This window comes from Neodiprion fabricii, chromosome 3 (assembly GCF_021155785.1).
Source record: "Neodiprion fabricii isolate iyNeoFabr1 chromosome 3, iyNeoFabr1.1, whole genome shotgun sequence".
Lineage (NCBI taxonomy): Eukaryota > Metazoa > Arthropoda > Insecta > Hymenoptera > Diprionidae > Neodiprion > Neodiprion fabricii.
Window position 1 is genome coordinate 8,606,924 of NC_060241.1, and position 24,206 is coordinate 8,631,129.

Consider the following 24,206-nt stretch of genomic DNA (forward strand, 5'->3'; position numbering starts at 1 on the left):
CAACTTCCATTTCATTTTTCTCTCTGCCCAGGTGAGATCCTCGTCTATTCTCTCCTCCCTCCCTTTGAGTAGGCTTTTTCTTCCCATTACCTGCTTCTTTTGCTCCCTATTTCCTAGTCTTGCTATCCATATCCCCTTTTCTCCCCCCTTTTTCGCGCCTACCTCCCACATATCCTTTACCTCGACCTCTACCCCTATCAGCTGCAAAATCTTTTTCAACTCTTCCTTTTCTCTTCCCTTTTCAAGTCTCGCTCCTCTCACTACTATATTTCCCCTTCTTTCTTCCCTTTCTTTCCTCTCTATGGCCCACTCCATCTCTTTTAATCTATCTATAGCTACCTGCGCCACTTCCGCATTCCCCTGTACCTGCCTTTCTCCCCCTCCTTCTGCACTCTTCTTTTCTAATTCTAGCAGCCTCTCCTTTACCCTTTCCATCTCCCCCCCTCTCCGCTCTTCTACCTCTTCTAGTCTTTTACCTAGATCCCTTATCATTTCCTTCATCTCCCCCCTCTCTACTTCCCACTGCTCTTCCCTTCTAGTCATTTCGCCTTTAATCTTTTCCATTTCTTCCCTGATCCCCCTTCCCTGCCCCTTGACCTCCTCTAGCCCTATCTTTAGCTCTTCCCTAATCAACCTTAGCATATCTTGTATACCCCCTCCTTCTGCCTTCCCTTCCTCCCCTGTCTTACCCTCCGGCGACCGGTGCACTTTCCTGCTTTTCCCAAATACTCTTTCTCTTTCCTGCAACCCGTCTACCTCCTCCTCCCCTTTTTCCCCTTCCTCCTCCCGCTTTCTCTTCCATAAGTCTAGCACCGTCGCCGATCCCAGGCTATGCCTCCTATCCCTCCCTAACGCTGCTACTGCCCCCGGCCTACCTTTCTTTTTCTCCTCCTCTTCGCTGTTCGCCCCTTCTTTTTGGCCACCCGCGTTACTCATACTCTTTCTCTCCTTCACCGCTTCCTACCTTATCTATCCGCCGCCTACCTGTCTACTCTATCCCCCTTCTTACTCCCTAGGTGTCACTGCCTCTTCCTATCTTCTCCGAATCGTTGCCGTCCGCCAGCTCTTTCTGCCTAACCTCAAAACTCTCCCCCTTCTTTCTTTTTCACCCGCCCTTCCCTTCTATCCCTGCCTCCCTATTCCCTTCACCCGACCTCCCGTCTATGTCTTTCCCGCTCCTTCTCTGCCCTATTTCCTTTTCTCCTCACCTTTGCTATCCTGCTAAATTCTCGCCTTTTCTCTCGCACTCTTTCGCACACCTGTCACTCACATTCAAACGGAAACGGAAGTCCGAAACCATCTCACTAAGATATCTAGATTCAACAGAGTTAGACAAAAGATCACAATTCAGATCACCAGCAATTACGACATTTTTGAAGGAATGACTAAACTCGCAGAAAGTGTTTATATAGTCAGTGAATAGTTTACTTTTGGGCGGCCTGTACATGGACGTGAATAATATAGAGTCCTGGTTAGGATAGTGTATGTCAAGCAGGAGAAACTCAGGTTGATTAGAATACAAACAGGGTGAAGCTGCTAATAGATTGGCTTTCAATGACTCATGAATATAACACGCAACACCTCCACATCCCTTTCCTATTCTATCATGACGAATAATAAAATAGTTCGGAATCTTAACAAGATCATTAGAAATTTCAGGCTTGAGCCATGTTTCAGATATAGAAATAACGGGATAAAAATGTTCGCTAAGATATGATTTGATGTAGTCAATGTGGCCCAATAACGAGTTTGCATTAAATTGCCAGATTTTAAAGTACATAGAACTATCGTGCAATGTCACTGCTTTTCGAGAGTTCTGTACATGATTTAATCAACCTAACTTGTCGAGATCAGCCTCCGAGGTAATACGAATAAGCTGAGATCCGTCTTGCTTTCGTGCGTAGATTTGACCCTCCCTAGACCATACATATTTGCAATTTTTGTCAGACGCGATCTTCTTAGTTTTGCGCAACAAATTATACGTGTTAGGGTGAAGAAACTCGTTGACAAAAATATTACCGAGTTTATCACACGCAAAAACATCCATAACCGCTAATGTGCCGTGCGAACGCTTTTTCCTTATAATATGGCTGCTAATCTGAGAGGATTTAAAGGAAACGATAAATGATTTTGATGCCTCTCTGGTGTTATCCTGCTCAGGATTTTGGCTCGACGGAGGTCTGCGGGTGATTAAGCGAATGTCGAGTATGTCGGAAGCAAGTTCAGGGACACCGAGTACAGTCAGAACCTTAGTAACAACTTCTAACGGATTATTAGTAACCGTAAATGGTATACCAGCAATGGTGATCTGGGCAGAGGAGTTGACAGGTGTATTGGCTAATGAATCTCGTAAAGAATCAATTTCCCTAGTTAGTAACACGTTGCTGGCCTCTAATTGTGCTATTCTTTCACCTTGATCACTCACTGTTTTGACAATATTTTCAATGGTATTAAGTTTAGATGCCATATTAGAATTAAATGTATTCTGACAGTTAATGAAAGCATTAAGTGTTTCAACATTTTTATTTAGAAGGGCTGCTATCGAGTCTAGAGTTTTGCCCGATTGAGACATGACAGGTGTATCGACAATACAAGTCAACTGCTCTCTGATATTTTGAGAACTACTCGATGGCGTGTTACCAAGATTTTTATAGCAACAAGGACTAGAGTTTCTATTACTCGTATAGTATCTGTAACACCCTGGATGAAAACTTTTTGAGCAGTCTACACACTTGAGTTTTTCACCGGCTACAAGCCGTTTGCACTCAAAGCAAGTATCAGACATGCAACCGATTTGGTGTAATGAGAGTAACAAAAATACCAGCTGAAAGAAATGTCACAGAGACGTGGTAGAAGGTCGTGTAGATACTAATACACCGCATAAATCGCACTCACAATAGACACGCACACGCTGAAGCACACAGGAACCAAACATTCACGTAAACAGGTACTTGAAGATTAATTCCAGCTCCGGTGTAATATTTCAGAGAAATTCCCTAGCGGTCGTCCAATGGGAAGAGGAAAGGTAGCGTAGGAGTTGTAAACAGCAAAATCGTCCGTCAACTGCCAAGTCGTTCCAGTCAAGAATTATAGGTTATGGAATACCAGTCTTCGGTTAATTGCCTCGTCCCGTAGCTCAAAAAAGAGAGCAACGACGATTTTTAGCTCAAATTTTAGCGAGAGCGACGGGGGAGAAAAAAAACCTGGAAGCAGAGCCCGAAAACGGGCAGGAAACAGCAGAAAATGGCCAGAACAGGAGGGTAACAGAAAGTGGACTAGACAGGTACTCACCAATCCGAGAGAGAGAGAGAGAGAGAGAGAGAGAGAGAGAGAGAGAGAGAGAGAGAGAGAGAGAGAGAGAGAGAGAGAAAGTATTTATTTGATCGCGGGGTAATACCCCCTAGCAACCATGGGCACACACACACATATAGCTGTTGGTGAACAATACCAAAATAATATAAGATAATACAAAAATTAAGAATAAAATTAAAATATTAATAGAAATAGGAATAGACACAAACCGAATAAAAAGCGTACATACAGAGAGGGCAGCCACATTCTGCGGGCATAATACATCATACAGCATTCATCATACATCATACAGCATACATCATACATCATACATCATACAATACGTCTGTTGATTTCAATAGTTTCACAAACATCACCCTCGCTGCACACGCTCAGTCTCTTCCGCTCGCAGATCTTCTAGCACGCCGATACGAAACACCGGCAAAGTGGACGCTGATGTAATTGACGGAGGCAGAGAGTTCCAAAAGTCAACGCCAACATACGCAAAAGACTTTTGATACGTCACGGGCAGGCATGGGCAATTCTTTGCAGGCAGGCAGCGACTGGGCGTTAAGGCCGCAGACATTGAGGAGCTCCGGGCGGGTCAGTGAGCGCTTAGGTTTGAGAACAGTCGCAGGTGTGAGTCATTGTAGGGCTCCGGTTAGGGTCGACAAGTCGGAAGAAGGCTGCAAGCGTAACGGTTTGATCCCCGGTCCAGGTCGAACAAACAACGCAGCGTCAGATATCCACACAGACCTCGGGCTCAGCGACGGGAACTTCTTCAAGATCTGACTCCGATATCGGTGAAGTTGTACAGGATGCCTTTTGTTAATATAAACCTTTCGGTCCGAGAGGGTGGCATCAATTTCTGCAGCGCGGAGTTGAGGCTTCAGCTTCTTAGCCGCAATTACTTGATCGCACCAAGCAGGAGACCGAAGTGTTAACAGAAGAGGACGCGCAGTGAAGGCAGGAGGAGAGCCAGGAGCAGTTGCATCCAAACGCAAGGTTGAAGCACTAGGGGCACTCTGAGCTCTATAGCGGCCCATTCGTTCGAAGCGGATTATGGCATCAGGAGGCAGCTGTATATTAAGAGCCGCTAGCAGTTTGGTCAATGTTTCATCTAAACGCTCGCGATCACAACCATCTCGAATCCCTGTAATAATTAGTTGGTTCGCAACTTCATTGCGAGCTACCCGCAACAACATAGCCTCATCAGCAGGTGCCAGCACGCTAGTCTGCCTGATAGCAAGCTTGCTTCCAATTTCGCTAATCTCCGCTGAATGGCGAGACGCTACCTCAGCCAGCGAATCAACATCTTTCTTTACCTCTGTTACGGTGGCATTGACAGTTTTGAGACCTGATTTGAGAGCTACATTATCGGCTAGCATGCTGTCAAATTTTCCTCGAAGATCCTCGATAACCGTTACGAGCGTGTTGACCTTGGCCGCTGTGGCTTCAAACGCACCAAGGCGAGTGTTCATAGCCACAAGTAGAGTTGAAATTTTTTGAATTTCTGCTCCAATGGCGGTTGTCTCATCTCTCATACAAATAGGGCAGCAACAACGTACACGATCTGTCGCAGCCCTGCTAGTTTCGACTTGAAACCGTATTTTGAGACAGAAAGCATGAAATGAATGTTTACATTTGTCGCCAGTCGTAATATCACTACTAGGGACATCTATAGAGGCATAGTACAAAGCACAGTTTAGAAAAGCCATACTATCAGCAAGTCGGTATCACAGATTGGTATAAATAGACGGCTATAGATAGCACAAAGGTAACCCCAAAACAGTCAACAGTCAACAAAGGCTGCGTTCAACCTCACTAGTCTGACACTGACACTGACAGCTCCAGAAAGAAACAACAAAGTCAAACCGTCCGTGAAATTTTAACGGGTTATAATGCACTGTGTGTCTCAATTATTCAATAGCTGCACTACAAGGCGCAAAGAGTTTTATACCACTTAAGAGCCGGCACAGCGCGAACCGATCAATACTAGACAGACCGAACTCACAAAAGAAAAACTCAAAAAACGGCCAGAAAATGTGACGAGCGATAACGGGTAGACGTTGTTCACCAAGCATCAACAAGACAGACCGATGAACTTCCACACTTTGTCAGATGTCCCCTTTTCGACTTTTCGCGACTCTGGCCCGACTTCAAAGATTATTTTGGCACAGAAATCTATTGCCATTGATGGTAATCCTGGACTCAATGCTTTCATATAGTCAATGCGGTGAGTCTTAGAATCAGCTTGCAACTGGCTGAAATCAAACTGGTCTGCAGCATGTTTCTTAATAAAATCTTTAGGAGTTATCCCTGAGATTTCGTAAGTCTTCTTAATCAGATGTGCAGCCAATGCCTCAGGCTTGGAGCCCAAGGCATGATATTCGATCGACATAATTGCGAAGTCCGAAGTTGAACTCGTAAGCACGTATCAAAAGTTCGAAAATATGCTTTAGTTCTGCTCTACCAACCCTAGCGATTGTATGTAGATGACTCGGTAATTGCTGCCAATTATCTTCTGTCTCTTCTACCCTGAATCATATTGGGTCGGGTATTCTAGAGGAAATAGTGCCTTTAGCAATAACTTCTTCTGCCCTCACTTCGATAACGGGCGGATTGAAGTATGTTTCACAAGGACAGATGTGGAAATTAGAAACGTAACTACCTGTTTGACTCTTCTTAAAGCTACAGACTACCGTATTACCCTCTGTTGTAATCTTATATTCGTATAGATAGTACATCTATGTGTTGCAGCGTGCTGCGACGCGTCGACATTTGACACTTAACGACCACGGCCTGCGAAGCAGCAACAAGTAAAAAGGGGAGAAATTCACGAGAAGCGAAGAGTGCAAGCGAGAGAGAGAGAGAGAGAGAGAGAGAAGACGAGAGAGACACCGACACCCACACCGTTACACGTACACCATTACCTACACTCGCCGACGACACCAGGTTAGCCTGCATTCTACAGCCGATCTGCTCCTCCCCTCGCAATACCAACCCTTTCTACCTCACACTCCCCGTCACACTACACCCCACCTCCCCCCCCCCCCCCCCCCCCAGCAATACCGACCCTTTCTACCTCACACTCCCCGTCACCCTACACACTCCCCCCCCCCTGCCGCGCGCGTATCTATTAGTCAGGATTAAGTGACGCTAAGGGCTGAGGCGTGATCAGACCCCGTCAAAGTCTACAACCCTTTTGTACCTTTCGTAGTTCAGGTCGACTCACCCCCCCCGATCGCAACACATGTACCCCCCCTTCACAAATATACACACCAAGTTTTACCTATTCTATCGGCCCCGACTTTCTCGCGCCGTCTCTAATTGTTCCCACCTTCCACAGTATAAGTGCGGACTCAAAACCCGTCACAGAATTGGCGCTCAACGTGGGGCTTGAGGCATGCTTCTAGTGTGTGGTTCTGCACTTGTCTCTCGGCTTATCGGTGCATGCACAGTAGAATATAAAGTAGACTGTGCAATTGCTGACCTTTGCCTGAATACTGAGCTCTTGGTTAATCGAGCTCTATCATATTCCTCTACTACTTTTCGTACTGGAATTCAGCAGGTACGCCACCTGTTGCATACTTAGCTATCACTTCAAATTTCTTCATAACTGGCTTCTTGTTCTACATTATGTATTGCTTTGTTACCTTTGAGACGATTGCAGCCCTTATTGACGCCTCTTTGAGGTTTCTTGTAGCTGAAACCGAAGCACACATAGCAATTTCAGAAGATGACATACGCAGATAATGCCCGCCACTCTGACAGCTTTGGTTTATTTTAACAATAACCTCAACCACTTCTTCACCTAGTTCCCTTGCCAAGTTAGGAATATCATCTCTACTGAATATTGCCCCAGCAAGCGGGGTTGAAAGGATGTGAGGTACTGCTGAATTATAAGCAAACATTGCCAACCTTGAGAAAGTCTCTGAAGCCTACAACCCTGCCTGTTCCAAAGAAACTACCATGTGCCCAGCAGCTGAGTCCTGCTTGTACTCCGATGTCCCCCGTTTATATGTGGCAACAAAGAACACATGCTTGACTGAGACTTTTGTGAAAATGAACTTCCACTCTTTATCAGATGTCCCCTTTTTGACTTTTCGCGACTCTGGCCCGACTTCAAAGATGATTTTGGCGCAGAAATCTATTGCCATTGATGGTAATCCTGGACTCAATGCTTCCATATAGTCAATGCAGTGAGTCTTGAAATCAGCTTGCAACTGGCTGAAATCAAACTGGTCTGCATCGTGTTTTTTAACAAAATCTTCAGGAGTTATCCCTGAGATTTCGTAAGTCTTCTCAATCAGATGTGCAGCCAATGCCTCAGGCTTGGAGCCCAAGGCATGATATTCGGTTGACATAATTGCAGAGTCCGAAGTTGAACTCGTAAGCACGTATCAAAAGTTTGAAAAATGCTTTAGTTCTGCTTTACCAACCCTAGCGATTGTATGTAGATGACTCAGTAATTGCTGCCAATTATCTTCTGTCTCTTCTACCCTGAATCATATTGGGTCGGGTATTCTAGAGGAAATAGTGCCTCTAGCAATAACTTCTTCTGCCCTTACTCCGGTAACGGGCGGATTGAAGTATGTTCCACAAGGACAGATGTGGAAATTAGAAACGTAACTACCTGTTTGACTCTTCTTAAAGCTACAGACTACCGTATTACCCTCTGTTGTAATCTTATATTCGTATAGATAGTACATCTATGTGTTGCAGCGTGCTGCGACGCGTCGACATTTGACACTTAACGACCACGGCCTGCGAAGCAACAACAAGTAAAAAGGAGAGAAATTCATGAGAAGCGAAGAGGGTAGGCGAGAGAGAGAGAGAGAATGAATGAATGAATGAATAAGTTTTATTATGCCCTGGAGAAAAAACTCCGTGGGCAATGGGTACATGAAAACAGATTAAATATAAAGTGATAAGACTCAATCTAGGCTTAAAACTAAGAAAACTAAGAAAACTAAGAAGAAGCATCCAGAGTATAGAGTCAAGACGCGGAGAGACCGCGAGCGAATATAAACACAAATAAAGTATAAATATAGCACAAGTAAAGCATACAAATAGTGCAAAGAAAAAGAAATAATAATAAAAAGAAAGAAAAGAAAAGAAAAGGAGAGTGGCAAGCAAGCCAATTTAACCGCATGCAATGAAAGAAACCAAATATATTAGAGCTGGGAAGCCAGCAAATGCGTCCGCAGATCTCTTTTAAAGGTGGGGAGACACTGCAGAGTTGTGATGCTAGGAGGAAGGGAATGCCAGAAATAGGAAGCAGAGAGAACGAAAGAATTGCGTAGTGTGGAGGTACGATGTAGGGGGATAGAGAATGTTGGTGTAGAATGGAGACGAGTTGGACGAGTAGATGTGGGAGCAAGAGAGAAGAGGTCATGGATGTAGGAAGGGACATCTAGTTTGAGGAGCTTGAAAATAAGGATGCCCATAAAATAATTTCTGCGATTTGAAACCGTAAGCCAAGATAAGCTGTTGCGATATGGGGAGATATGGATGTCACGACGTACGTTAAAAATGAAGCGAATGCAGTTATTGATTAATCGTTCCAATATCAGGTTCTGTTCACCGGTTAAATCAATATAGGCGAGGCAACAATAATCGATAAGTGGAAAAACAAGGGCAGTTATAAGCGTGATGCGCAATTTCTTTGATAGAAGGTTCTTATTATATTTTAGGCGAAAAAGAGTAAAGTTCACCTTGGCCGAAATGTGCATAATGTGCCTGTGCCACGAAAGATTTGATTGCATAATGATGCCCAGGTTGCGAGCGTGCGAGACATAGGGAAGCTTATTTTCCCTGACTCGAATGCGAGGGAGAGTCGAAAAATCAATTTGATTTATGTAAGCACCACTGTCCAAAATCATAACCTTTGACTTCGCAAGGTTTAACCTGAGTCCATTCGCCACAGCATAATCAAAGATATAATTCACGTCGAGAGTCAGATCGGATAGAGCACGAGCCAGGTCACTGGGGTAGCAGGTGAGATGAATCTGTGTATCATCCGCATAGGTGAGGTATTGGGTATAGTTCAGACCAATGCCAATATCACGGATGAAGATTGAAAAAAGAAGAGGACCAAGAACTGATCCCTGTGGAACACCCATATTAGTGGGGCACCAGGAGGAAACAGCTCTCCTGTCATCAACAACTGCTTGCGGTCGTTTAGATAAATATGAGAAAAACCAGGCAAGCACACCATCCGAGCAACCCAAGAGACGAAGTTTACGTAGGAGTAGGCGATGTGGAACCATGTCAAACGCTTTGCTAAAATCAAAGAGAACAAGCACCGTTATTTTTCTGTCATCAACTGCCTGTCTGATGTCTTGATTAAGCTTAAGTAAAGTAGTTAACGTGCTATAACCCTTCCTGAAGCCAGATTGAAAGGGATCAGCAAGATCATTGGCATGGAGAAAGTCAGTAATCTGACCGAAAACAATTCGCTCCAGGGCTTTAGAGAGCTCACAGAGGTTTGCGACTGGTCTTGTGTCAGATGGAGACGACGGAGGAACAGTTTTAAGTATTGGGCGAATGAAGGCACGTTTCCATGATGACGGGAAATGTGACAGACGGAGGCTTGCATTGAATAAATCCAGAAGGCTGTTAAACAGAAGCGGGACAGCTTTACTAATTGCATAGTTAGAGAGTAAGTCGGGGCCCTGGGATAATGAGGAGGAGTGGGGAACACTTAAAACTGATGACAATGAATCAGCGGTTATCACGGCAAACTCGAACACAGGTTGAGAGGGAGACAGTGGGGGTAGACATAGGGAAGATAGAGAGTCTGGATAGGGAGTATCAGAGGTTGAGACAGCGGAATAAAACTGATTCAGGCTATCAGGAGAAAAAAAGGAAAAAGGAGAAGATCCCCTAGCTTTAGTGAGACCGAGAGACGACAGCTCCCTCCAAATTCCAGACGGATCAGAGATCGACGAGATGCGGGAGCAGTAGAAATTATCTCTAGCGATACGTAATTCACTACAAAGGGCATTGCGATATTGACGGTAGACGGCCATGGACAGTAAATCACCCGTACGCCTAGCTCGGTTATGAAGCGAGTTTCTATACTTAATTTTCGATCGTAGTGAATCGGTTAGCCATGGCGCCATCCTTCTGTTTGTGGTCCATTGCTTCAGCGGAGCATGGGTATCAAAAGCCTGAGCGATGGCAGACGAAACACCACGGACCATATTATCAAAGTGATTAGGTGAGGAAAGAGTAGAGAAAGACGGAGTATTTAGTCGGGACAGAGAAGATGACAGCGATGCCAGATAATCTGTCACAACAAAATGTTTTAGGTCTCTGCGGGCAATCATATGTGCTGGGCGAGGATCGGGTTGAAAATTGTAAGTGAGCTCAAGTAAATCGTGACCAGCGATGAAAGGAGCCGAGGATTTATCAAAAGATAGGACCTTAGAGGAAGAATCAACTAGGAAAAGATCAAGTAGAGAGTGAGAGGTACTTGTGTGAAAGGTCGCTCCAGCCTCAACAATATGAAGAGCTTGTGTGCTGGCAAATTCACGAAGTGAGCTTGATTCAAAATTATTCTGTAGTAGATTACAGTTAAAGTCGCCAGTTAAGATAATGTTTTGGTAGTTTATGGCAATAGAAGAGAATATGTGCTCAAAATTGTGAAATAAGAAGCCTTTTGGGCGTCGATATATAGTGGCAAACAGAACTGAGCGGTCCTGGGTATTGCGAGTCTCGAAGATCAGATATTCTGGAGCATTAGAGAAATCAGGGGTTGAGAGCGCCAGTAATTTAAAGCGTAACGATTTGTGAATGTAGCAGGCAACCCCACCACCCCTTTTGCCAACTCGATCATTGCGTAAGAGAAAATAGTCTGGCAGTTGTACAAGATCGTCTGAAATATTGTCATGAAGCCACGTTTCCGAAATAGATATGATGTGATAAAAGTTAAGAGCAACATGCGCAATAAAGAACGGAAAATGGCCAAGGAGCGAATTAGCATTAAAGGACGCAACCTTGAGATGTGACATAGATGGTTGCATTATTATATTCGGCAAAGTCGGCTTAGGACATCGCGGTAGTCAGGTTAGTCGATTGAGATCCGACTCGGACTGGAGAATTATAATATCAGGACAGCCTTCTTTCCGAACCTTGACAACACCCCGATTAGCCCACACATGGCTTAGGTTGAGTTCACGAGCTTTGGATTTGGCTAACAGTAGAAGCTTATGGATGTTTGTTGGAAGCAATTCGCTAATGTAGATGCGGTCATCACGGTTCATAGAGAAGATATCACGGACGGTAAGGACCCTTCTAGCTGACACTTTTTCTAGGACGAAGTCACGAGTTACCGATGATTTTAGGCGAACCACTAGCGATCTCTTGGACACAGCGCTCGAAGTGGAGTTACGAACGTGAGGATCATTAGGCTGGCCCGTTTTGGGTTTCATGACGCGTGTATCAAGAACGTCACCTAAGAGCTGAGAGACACCCAGAGTGGAGAAGATGGCATTCACAATCTCAGAGTCGGATAGGGAGAGCTCCAATGGTAGACCACGAACAACAAATTCCGTTGTCGTAGATGAAGCTGGTGCAACAGATGCCCGTGGCAAGGATGCATTCGAGGCAATAAAGGAGGCCAAATCTTGCTTAATTGCAGAAGTATCTTCGACTTGTCGTTGTTTTATTGAGGAGATTTCCTCAGCCGATACGAGAGCTTGGCATTCAACACCCGCAACTCTCGACAAGATGGTGCTCTGACCAGCTGATAGGCCAGCAACATCCTCACGAATGGTGGAAACTGTTTGGATAATTCCAGCCACTGTGCCTTGAATATCGTCATACCGCTGCATCATATCATGTTTCAAGGTTTCGATTTTTTGGTCGAGTTTGGCATCAAAGGCAGTAGTGAGGTCCATTTTGAGCTTATCGATTTTTCTATCGAGTTTTGAGTCTAGGGCCGCCGCATTAGCCTGTAGCTGGAACATCACATCGTCAATAGTGAAGCGAGGTGCAGCAGAAGACGCTGCAGTCGCAGTGGTGGCCATTTCAGTTGCAGTAGTTGGCGCTGCAGCTGCTTGCATCGAGATGGGAAGCTCCAGGTTCAGATGATCAGGTGATGATGTGGGCGAACGCTCGAGTAATGTTGACCGACGTCGCATGCATTGTTCACATTTAACTGATGAAGAGCCAAATTCCGTGGGGTCAAAATTATGTGCAGATTTAATGCATGAGAGGTGAAAGTCGCGTGAACAAACACCCGTACAGGAGGCAAAAGGCTCTTTGCGCTTGATAGCGACATCGCAGATCGCACAGGTTGGGGCCATGGTAATGCAAATGAGAAGTAATTAATCGATCGTTCAGCGTGTTCGCAAGTAGATAATTTGAGTCTTTGAAGTCCAGATGATAAGTAAATGATCCGATTATCGACAGAGCTCGTATCGATAATTGCTCATGAAATGAAAAATGAATCCCGACAGATGGCGCCACCAGTACACAACGGAGAAAAGGCGGGATTGACAGGTGAGCAGAAAGCGTGCCAATAAGTAACCCAAATATTGAGGTTAGGAAAGTGAAGATTGATGCCAGTTACAGTGTATTGTTTCCGAGAGATTCCCTAGCGGTCGTCCAATGGGAAGAGGGAAGGTAGCGTAGGTATTGTGAACAGCAATCGTCCGTCCGTCAACTGCCAAGTCGTTCCAGTCGAGAATGTTAGGTTATAGGATACCAGTCTTCAGTTTATTGCCTCATCCCGTAGCTCAAAAGAGAGAGCAACGACGATTTTTAGCTCAAATTTTGCGTGAGCGACGGGAGAGAAAAAAAACCTGGAAGCAGAGCCCGAAAAACGGGCAGGGAAGAGCAGAAAATGGGCAGAACAGGAGAGCGACAGAACGTTAAACTGACAGGTACTCACCAATCCAAGAGAGAGAGAGAGAGAGAAAACGAGAGAGACACCGACACTCACACCGTTACACGTACACCATTACCTACACTCGCCGACGACACCAGGTTAGCCTGCATTCTACAGCCGATCTGCTCCTCCCCTCGCAATACCAACCCTTTTTACCTCACTCCCCGTCCCACCTTACCCCCCCCCCCCCCCCCCTCCAACCCCCCGCAATACCGACCCTTTCTACCTCACACTCCCCGTCACCCTACACACTCCCCCCCCCTGCCGCGCGCGTATCTATTAGTCAGGATTAAGTGACGCTAAGGGCTGAGGCGTGATCAGACCCCGTCAAAGTCTACAACCCTTTTGTACCTTTCATAGTTTAGGTCGACTCACCCCCCCGATGGCAACACATGTACCCCCCCCTTCACAAATATACACACCAAGTTTTACCTATTCTATTGTCACGTGCGGAGCGGTCTCGCACGCGACGACTTACCCTCTTTGTTATTAACGAGGTTTATTTATTTAATTTTTGGTGGATTCGGGGGTGAACGTCCTCTACAGGGCGTTCCGTGGGAAATGGTTTGGAGGATTTCAATTATTATGTACTAATTTTGAATGGAAGCAAGTGGAAATATTTAATGGGATAACTAGAAGCAGCGATATTTAGACAAGGAAGCTTACAGTGTGTTCTTACGCTACTCACGTTCTCGCTCTTGCGCGATCTCACTCGTGGATTCGGCTTCGGCCTCGCAGGTGCCGAAGCTTACACCTTCACTCACTCACTTACGTTCTACACGGCTTGATTAAGTTCGTGGCTTTGCTTATTGCGCTTAATTCTAACTTCACAGACTGATGTCGCGACGCGAGATGCTTGAACGACCGCGGATAGATTTACAGGGAATTCTCTCTGTGATCGTCGGAGACCCAAGACTGATAACTCTTTACTCGACAGCTCTGAAGGAGCCTGATTCCGTAGATGTTGGTTCAATGCTGTCTCTAACGGGACTGACTTCGCTCGCTCGTCCGACACCCCTTGGAACGTCGGACGGCGAGCGAGCTTTTTGCTGAGTTTGCAATTTTAAACAAAGGCTCGCCTCGCAACGGTCATCCTCGGAGCGCATGATTTCGCGCTCGCCTCATCCCGGTGTTGATTACACCCGGGATCCGGCGGGCGCGAAGACGCTGACGTTGCTGGCTGTCCAGCTACGCCGTTGCGCTTGGCTATACCACGAACTGATTATAATAAGATATTTTATATGGTCAACTAAAACTATGCTTTCTTGTCTCTAAGATAATAATAATAATAAAAAAAATGATAATTGTTATGTTACAATTTTGGGTGAATGTGCGGCGCTCGTGACATCCCTCCCCCCTTAGGTGTCGATGCCCTCATCGACTTGGTGCGCCGGGCCGACGGTGACACGGACACTGGAGGGTTGGCTCACAGCTGACCGCACATTTCATACATTCGGTGTTTACATTGTTTGTGTGTTGCGCATACGCTCTTTCATGACCCCCACACACACACACACAACACTTTTCTTTTTGTTTTCGTTTGGCTTATCACTCACGTGTCACCACACTGCTGGCTCGTCGCTCGGTCGTCCTTGCGTCTCGCCAGCTGCGTTGCCCTCGTGAGCTTGGTCCTGGTGTCCTCAGACGGCCTTGGTGTTGTCATCTTCTTCCGTCTGTGTTGACTCGGCCGTTGTGGGTGGAGTCTCCCACTGGATCAGGTCCTCGGCGACCTCCGGTTCGTCCACCAGGACGTCCGCGAGGTTCGCCGGAGATCCTGGCGTTGTGGGTGGCATCTCTCACTGGATCAGGTTCCCCTCTGCCGGTTCTTCTTCTTCTGCGGGTCCCAGGAGTTGCATCATCTCCCTTTCCGGGGTGATCCAGCGACCCAGGATCCGTGTACGGACGGCGGGAATCATCACCCTGGTCAACCTCCTGTAATCAATCAAGAAGGGAGCTTCTTCTCCCTCCAAGATGACCAGGTGGTCCGTTTGGATTCCCTTGTCTTTAGTGTCCCGCCCGGTTTGTATTGACTTGCCTTTGGTTGCGGGAGTGTGGCGCCGTGACGTTGTCGCCTGCACCGGCGCGTTGATCCTTGGCGTAGGTCTTTCTTCTCGGGCTGTCTTCGGAGCTGCTTTCTTCTCGACGAGGAGGCGGCCGAAGGCTTCCACGCAGTGGCCCGCGTGTAGGCCCGGCCTGTTTCCGACACTCTCGCCGCAGAGTGTACAGGTCGTGCTCGCCGACCTCCGGCGCGAGAGGAAACGTTCCAAGTAGCATTCCTCCCAATGCTGGTTTCCTCCGCTCTTTCTGCAGGTCGGACAGGTGCCGTTCCTCAGACTCTCCACCGCCTGGGTCATCACCGCCGTTGTAGCCTTCGCCGTTGTAGGTGGTGCTGTCACCACCAGCTTCGGCGAAACGGTCGAAACCGCCGCCTCAGCCGGTGCCGGTTCGGGCGCAGTTGTTCTTGCTGGTGGTAGCTCTCGTACTGGCGCTGGTACTCGTACTGGTGGCCGGATCGCTATCTCGCACTTGGATAAGCACGAGACTGCGTGAGCCACCCGTTCCTCTCCCGGTAGCTCCGTTTTACACAGTGGACAGGGGTTGAGTTCCGACCCGTTCCCCTGATCCGCCCATTTTATATAGCAAGTTACCCAGGTTGGGCAACTCGTTAGGCTTTCGCGGCAGACCGCGCACTCCTTGGTTGCCTTCGCCCTCGCGAACGTGTTTAAGTGAGCCGCGTCGGACATATTCTACTCGATTTTCAAAGTGCTGTTTCCTTTCTAAACTTGCGACTGCTCGGGTCTAACTCCGGGAATCGAATGGCGTATGGTTAGGCCCTCTGGCTCTCCTTTCCTTTGGCGTGGTAGTGGGAGAAGTCTCGATGTTTTTGAGGGTGTTATTTTCCTAGTATGCCACCTCAGCCTCTTGCCGGGGAAGGGGGCAAGAAAACTCTCCTCCTCTTCCCTTGGGTAGACCCGTTGTTCCTTCCTTATTCACTTCGTACCGTGTACGTAGGGCGATTTCTGGGGCCGCACTCGGGTTTCCGGCGCCGCCGTGGTCTCGACATGGGTCCTGTTTTGTCTGGGCGAGCTCGATATCTTCGTAATGTGTTGCAGGTGCCTTACGCTTCGGGCGTCTGCATGGCAACCCAATCCATTTAGCCACTTTGTAGATGTTGGCTCGCCATATGTAAGTAGCCAATATTATTCCAAAAAGGAGGTCCAGGGCAAACCCGGTCGTAAACAGGATGTGCTGTTCCTCCTTGTCACGGCGGTGCCCGCCGATTTCTGAGAGTCGCCGTTGTACGTCGTCCAGGGATTCGTCAGCACGTGACATTCGCCATGCTGGGTCCTTCCCGGTATATTGCGACAGTATATTGCCTTGAGCTGAGTTTTCTAATTTTTCCTCCAACGGTTTTCCGAAGCTGGGGGCAATTAGAGAAATATTCAGTGAAATTTCCGGCGCATAAAAGTATTGTTCACGACTCTCGTAAACCCGCATTCCAGTGAGGGAGGTACTTCGGGTGCGTCCAACACAGTCAGAGCTGAGGTGGAGTATCCCGGCACCTTTCAACGTGGTTGAGACTTCCGTTCTTGCTGGACAGAGTATGTGGATATGTTCTGATGCGTGTAAAGAATAGAGCCATCCACCCTGGGAGGGTAGATGCTTCCAGAACGGGTCATCCGTCGTTTGTATCCTCACATCGCGGTGCCTATATGCGTCAATTGATGGGTTTATTAGCATCGCTACCTCGCATTGCTGTGACGTCGATACCTCCTCAAGAGGGGTCTCCATCGAGCAGATGTATCGGCGCTCTACACTGGTGCATTGGTTTATGTATACGGAGTCCGCCATAAAGTATGTACGGTGGTCTGCCGACACAACTATATACGGTGCCGACGGCTGAATATGAGCCGATCCGTTTAGTAGCGTTCCGCGTTGCGAGGCTGGCCACGCATGCATTCGGTAAAGATGATAAGCCGTTCGCTCGAGCAGGGGAATATGTACCACAATTAGGATCCTGCCCGAGTGAAACACTATGTCCGTATTGACTACGCGGGCCAACGATTCCCCTCGTAAGTACTCGATCGCGAGGGGAAATTCGAAATCGGGTGCCCGAGTTTGTATTTCCTTCGTTATGGCAGTCAGCTGCGTCGTTGTTAACATGCTGGGATCGTAGCGTCCTTCTCTAGCCATCGATATCGCGTGAAAGTACTTCTCGCTTGTCTGGATATACTGCTTGACCTTCGCCTCCACTCGGTACGCGAAGTTCGCTAGGATGTTCCGGCGCATCATCAAACTCGTCTGGTTGGATAGCTGATTCATCCGTGCGTGCAGTTTATCAACCATGTCTAATTCCATCCGATGTTCTCGATGCAACTCCTGGAATTTTGAGTGGGTTACATGTATTTCCTTGCTGATAATTTGAGTTAGGTTCGATTGGTCACTAAACAATCGATCGATCTGCGCATTGATATACGTAGCATCCTCTTCGTTCATGGTGCCGAACAGAGATTTGCTGAGCGACCCAATGAAACCTAGCGGGACCGATCGTTTCTTCATAGTTCTGATTTGTAATGGCTTCATCGGCGCGCTGAGTCTGGAGTGGTGAGAAATGGCCTCAAGGTTGTCCGCCATTTCTTTAGCGCGCCTCATGAGTCCTTGAAGGTAATCCAAATTTGTCGTTTCACGGCAAGCCTCTTTGGACATGACCTGGCAGCATGCCTTGAATGCTTCGTTTAACTGCCTCTCGGCGGGGGGTGAATCCGTAATAAAAGCGTCTATATCCATGAACACGGTGACTCTCCAGTCCACGTGTTGCAAGCGGAGGGGGGCCACTCTCTCGTAGTAAATTCCCGGCTGGTCTTCCATGGGTGTTATGTGATACGCGTTGTTGCTGCGAAGCTCAGCGGCGGCTAGGGCCGTCGAAGCTAGAAGCATCCACACGCACAACATCGTCGAATTGGTGGACGGTGGCTCGTACTCCTACACTGGTTGTTTACGCGTCTCTCTTTCTCACTCCCGCACTCTTCTGCGAACACATGCAGATAACATGTTTACACACGCCTTACTGGTACCTCTCACACTCATACTTGCACACCTTCATACATGTGTTTGCTTTGCTTACGGCAATTACTGCGTAGCTCCGCTGTACATTCCGATATATATATTTTTATGGTACAATTTCAGCAATCTGGCTAGCGGCTTATACCACTGCCAGTTTTACCTTGTCGACATGCTTTCTTATCCTTTTCCCGTTTTCTGCCTCTAGTATTATATTGCTATGGTCAGTTATTTGGACAATTTTATATGGGCCATGATATTGGGAGTCGAACTTACCCTTACGAGGTTCCTTAAGGACATAGGCAAGGTCGCTCACTTTACCTGGGAAAGGACGGACTTTCTTGTCGTAGTCTTTTTTGGTTGTTTCCTTCGCGCGATTTTGATTTTCACCGGCCATTTCGCGTATTTCGGAGAGGCGTTTTATTAGCTCGATAGTATACGAATTATACGTGGATAGTTTTTCGTCCACGGGGAACTGACTCGGTAGCCGAGGCAGCCTCCCGTACACGATTTCGTAAGGGGTGAAATTTGTCGCCTCGTGCACGATAGTGTTATACGATAATTCCGCGTATGGCAACAAACGGTCCCAATCGTCGTACGTACCTGCATACTGCTTTATGTATTCCGCTAACAGTATGTGACTTCGTTCGAGCGCTCCGTTCGTCTGTGGTCGATAGCCGGATGTCGTTATTTGATTTATGTGAAAGATTTTGGATATTTCGCGTAGTAAATTTCCGGTAAAGGCTGCTCCGCGATCGGTAAGGATCGCACGGGGAGCTCCGAATTGCGCAATTAATCGCCTCGCCATAGCTTCGGCGATCGTAGTCGCTTTTAAATCGGGTATCGGTTCCGCTAAACAATATTTCGATAAGTGGTCTTGCATGGTTAATATGTGCTTATTGCCATGTGGTGTTGTCGGCAACGGACCCACCGTATCGAGTGACACCTTACCAAAAACGTCAGCCGGCGTGTCAGTAATGAGCATCGGCTCGCGCGTTTTCGCTCGAACCAATTTACGTTCCTGACAGCCCTTGCAGCGACGAATATAATTTTGCACTTCGCTTCTCAGCGAAGGCCAGTAAAAACGTTCACGGATTTTACGATAGGTCTTGGTTACCCCTCGATGGCCTCCGACAAGGCTCGCATGAAATTCCTCAATTATTTGCGGGTGTTGTTTATTCGGTGGTCGTCGAATGGTACCATAGCACACCGTGGTGACTATGTTTGTATTACCGAGTATCTTGTTTAACCAATCGAGCAGTTTTGTGCGCGGTAGTTCGTCCGTATAGTCGCCCGAGCGTGAAATACGAACCGACTTCACGGCCGCTTGTTGAAGGGCGAATTTAAGATTCTCGAGTCCCTTGTATATGTGCTCGGTGTTTGTTTCGTCGTAGTACCGTTTTTTAATAACAATGCTATAAATTTTATTGGACCCATGCGGAGTCACCGCTATTTGTCCGATCGATAAATTCCGGTCTTTAATTGTTTGTCCATCTATCCTACCTAGGTCAGCGAGTAGTTTTTCCACCGAGGTTGATAATTCTCCATCGGCAGAGATGAAATGGACTAAATTATCTGGTTTGTACGTTAGACATTCGCGCGAGCTAATTATCGTACTTGTTTTTGCTATAGGTTTTTCTTGGTCAGGTTCCTCTTCACTGGAGGAGTCCAGTGAGGACGACGTGATCGGGGCCGAGCTCTTGTCTTTCGATCCTATTATGATGGGGTCATCAGAGAAAGTTATGAATTTGATTTTATTACCGGGAGACTTTTCGGAAGGTATAGCACGTGGTAGCGCACGTGCTCGGTATGGTGTAGACTTTGCAGCCGGGGCCGCATCGTTGCTGGGCAATGACCATCTCACCGTGAGGCGGGGAGCGGGCAGTAGAGAGGTCCGAGCGGGCTGCGTGGTGTCGGGTTCGCGCTTGAATCCCGCGGCCATACTTGTCTCGGGTCTCTCTCTCGCGTTTTATCGCGGCGTGCTCTCTCTTTCAGCTGGTTGCTCGTCATTTTCGTCGTCCGCCTCCGTTCCTTCTTCTTCCGCGCGTGATGATATCTTCTCCCTCGCACTCAGCCGCCGTACTAATTCCTGGTCCGATGGTGACTTGAACCTGTCTTCTAATGCTTTCAAGCGGCTGGCAAGCTCAGCATCTCCGACGATGTCATCGAAAGGGTCTTGTTCTTGGAGAATCATCTGGGCCTCCTCTTTTACCTCATCCCCCTCCGACAGATGATCCGGCCAGTCAAAATCTGCTTTATCGGGCCCCTTTTTGGGGTCGCGGGAGGAATTGGCGTGATGCCTCTCTTCCAAACGCCTTAATGATACGTTGAATTTGTTAATTGAATCTTCGAGAGTTGCTGTTACCGTCTTTGTATTATCTGCTTCCGACTCCTCCGTGCTTTCATCTGAATCGTTGCTGGGGGCGGTGAGCGGGACCGTGATAGTGGCAGGCCTCTGATCAGCCGTCTCGCTTGCGGATTCCGATGAAAACACCGTCTCTTGGGGACCTCCGAGGGGCTTGACCTCTACGGGGGGTGGAGACTTCGGTCTTTTCGATGAAAGTAACTGTGAGGGCAACATACTGCGGTGTAAGCGCTGTATGGGTGGCCCTGAGCTCTCGGGTTCAGATCCGGAAGGTTTCGCATCGGCGGGAGGTGGGCGCCTCGCGGGTCTTGTAACGACCTTCTCGCGCGTTCGTGTCGCCACCGGGCCTGAGCTCTCCGAGCTCCCCTCTCTTGTTTCGGGTACTGTGGGGACCGTGGGCACGCTGCGTAGGCGCGAGCGTGTGCGCGCCGCTATGACCGACGCGTCTGCCTTGGACGGGCCAGCTGATGTCTCAGGTGTCTTGTCTTTTCTGTTACCGGAGGGTTTCGAAGATAAAGGCAAGATCTGAGCCTTCTGAGGGACGTTCGTCTCTACTTCCGAATCACTTGTAGACGAGAATTTCTCTAGGTCTACGGGATTACGGGAGAGTGCGTCGGCATTTAGATTTTCACGCCCTGGCTTATGTTGAAATTCGTAATCGTATTTACACAACCTAATTTTCCATCTGTTGAGCCTCTTGCCTGGATCGAGCGTAGAACGCATCCATTTGAGAGGCTCGTGGTCGCTTACGAGCTTAAATTTTCTTCCATAGAGATACGTGGAGAAGTGTTCAATTGAATCGATTATGGCCAGACACTCCTGTTCCGTAGTTCCGTAGTTCTTTTCAGCGTTAGTATAGATTATAGAGTGGTACGCGACTGGTAGATCGTGGCCATCGTGAATTTGCGACAATACTGCACCGAGTGCAAATTCCGAGGCGTCGGTCGTTAGAATAAATTGTTTAGATAGATCGGGGTATTGTAAGATCGGTTCTCGACAGAGGGCCTTGCGAAGCCTGCGAAAGCTGTGTTTCTGCTCTCGTTCCCATACGAATGATTTTCCCTTTTTGAGTAAGTCTGATAAGAGCTTGGATATGGCTGCGAAATCCGGAATAAACCGACGGTAATAACCGGCGAGTCTCAGAAATTGCCGCACGTTTTTCTGCGTCCTTGGGTGCGGGAATTTACGCACTGCCTCTAACTTCTTCGGGTCCATTCGCAACCCGTCGCGGCTAACGATATGCCCGAGATACGCGACTTCGCTACGCAAGAACTCGCATTTATCCGGTTCGAGTGTCACGAGCGCCGCACATTTACCCAAAATTGTAACGCTACATTTATCATTTTTTATTATTATTATCGTAGAGACAAGGAAGCATAGTTTTAGTTTGACCATATAAAGTATCTCATTATAATCAGTTCGTGGTATAGCCAAGCGCAACGGCGTAGCTGGACAGACAGCAACGTCAGCGTCTTCGCGCCCGCCGGATCCCGGGTGTAATCAACACCGGGATGAGGCGAGCGCGAAATCACGCGCTCCGAGGATGACCGTTGCGAGGCGAGCCTTTGTTTAAAAATTGCAAACTCAGCAAAAAGCTCGCTCGCCGTCCGACGTTCCAAGGGGTGTCGGACGAGCGAGCGAAGTCAGTCCCGTTAGAGACAGCATTAAACCAACATCTACGGAATCAGGCTCCTTCAGAGCTGTCGAGTAAAGAGTTATCAGTCTTGAGTCTCCGACGATCACAGAGAGAATTCCCTGTGAATCTATCCGCGGTCATTCAGGCATCTCGCGTCGCGACATCAGTCTGTGAAGTTAGAATTAAGCGCTATAAGCAAAGCCACGAACTTGATCAAGCCGTGTAGTACATAAGTGAGTGAGTGAAGGTGTAAGTTTCGGCACCTGAGAGGCCGAAGCCGAATCCACGTGTGAGATCACGAAAGAGCGAGAACGTGAGTAGCGTAAGAACATATTGTAAGCTTCCTTGTCTTAATATCGCTGCTTCTAGTTATTCATTAAATATCTATACTTGCTTCCATTCAAAACATTCGCACACAATAATTGAAATCCTCCAAACCATTTCCCACGGAACGCCCTGTAGAGGACGTTCACCCCCGAATCCACCAATAATTAAATAAATAAACCTCGTGATAACAAAGAGGGTAAGTCGTCGCGTGCGAGACCGCTCCGCACGTGACAGACTAAACTGGTGTCAGAAGTGGGATTTAAGGAGGTGATTTTCGTTGGGAATTGGAATCGAGGATTCAATTTTTGTGAAATTTGAAATCAAAAATTTTTCGAATTTTTCTTATCTTTAACAAAAGAGGGAGTCGAACTATACGTAATAGAATCGCTTATCCTTTCGATATCCTTCCCTACCCCCGGACTTATCAACATGCCAAATCACGCTCAGGCCAGAGACGCCGCCGATGTGACGGCCGACCTGGTCGCCAGTGTCTTCACTATGGTGGAAAATTTGACTATTCAAAATAATTTCGCGAACATTCCCGAATTTGACGGGACGAATATGCCGTTACGAGATTTTTTGCAAGACATCCAAAACGCGTCCATGTTCGTGCCGGCCGCGGCAGAACCGCAGTACCTCGGCGCAGTAATATCGCGATTACGCGAGGACGCGCGAAACTGTATCTACGGCGAGAAGATCGAGAGCATGGCCGGGTTAGTGAAACTGTTGAAAAATCGACTCGCCCGCGGACACACCTACGATTACTATACAGAGGCGCTGATGACGGTCCGGATGAAACGCGATCAAACCATCGGGCAATTTTACGACAAAGTCCGAATTTTGCTAAGCGGCGGAAGAAGCGCGTACAAGTCATATTTTGGCGTCGAACCGCCAGAATTGAACCGGGACCCGCTACATCGAATCGCGCTAGGTTCATTCGTAAAAGGGTTGCCTACCCATATCGGAGCCGCGGTAGACTTGCGAGAGCCGGAAAGTCACGAAGTAGCCTTCCAAATAGCCGAAAGGCTAGCGCTTCGAAGCAGTCAATGGAAAGGAATTGAGTCGAACCAGGAGGAAATGGCGCGTGTTCTTTACGCTCGCTATAACTCCCGAACTCCGTCGCCGACGGCTCGGGAAGGTAGACCGATGACTACTTATCGAAGCCAGTCGCCACAACCGGCAACCGGGTTTTTCTCTAAACCCACGCAAACGTCTGATAACCGCGAGACTGCTACGGGAGGGCCATATACTAGTCCGTTAACACCTTGCGGATATACACATTGCTGCAAACAAACCAGGTGTTGCCCGTGCTGCCCGTTAATGCAACAGTCATCTCGGGGACGTTCCCCGCAAAGGGAGCCTTTAAACTGCCCTGGGGCTCGCCGGGCAAATTCCCCTGCGGGCCCGAGCGGAGTGAGCGAATCGAGTCGACCCCGAGAACACCAACAGTCAGTGAGGTTCCTGGAGAACGATGTCTCGTACTCTGGACCCCCACCGACCAGGAGAGCCCAGTAGTCGAACTAAGTGCTCCCGAACTTCGTAACAAGAAGGGAAAATTCTTTCTTGACACGGGTTCATCAGCCAGCTTAATTAAATTAAATGCCCTCGACCCAGACTTAATTATAAAC

The 24,206-nt window shown here is 47.7% G+C and overlaps 1 long non-coding RNA gene across 1 annotated transcript; it reads right to left on the bottom strand.

The window, feature by feature from the left end:
- Positions 1-24: 24 nt before the first annotated feature.
- LOC124178169 lies at positions 25-23,795 on the bottom strand. The gene is made up of 3 exons (XR_006869756.1): positions 23,784-23,795; positions 20,012-20,018; positions 25-329 (listed from the first exon to the last, which is right to left on the bottom strand). It is a non-coding gene; the product is annotated as an uncharacterized LOC124178169 (long non-coding RNA).
- Positions 23,796-24,206: the final 411 nt, after the last annotated feature.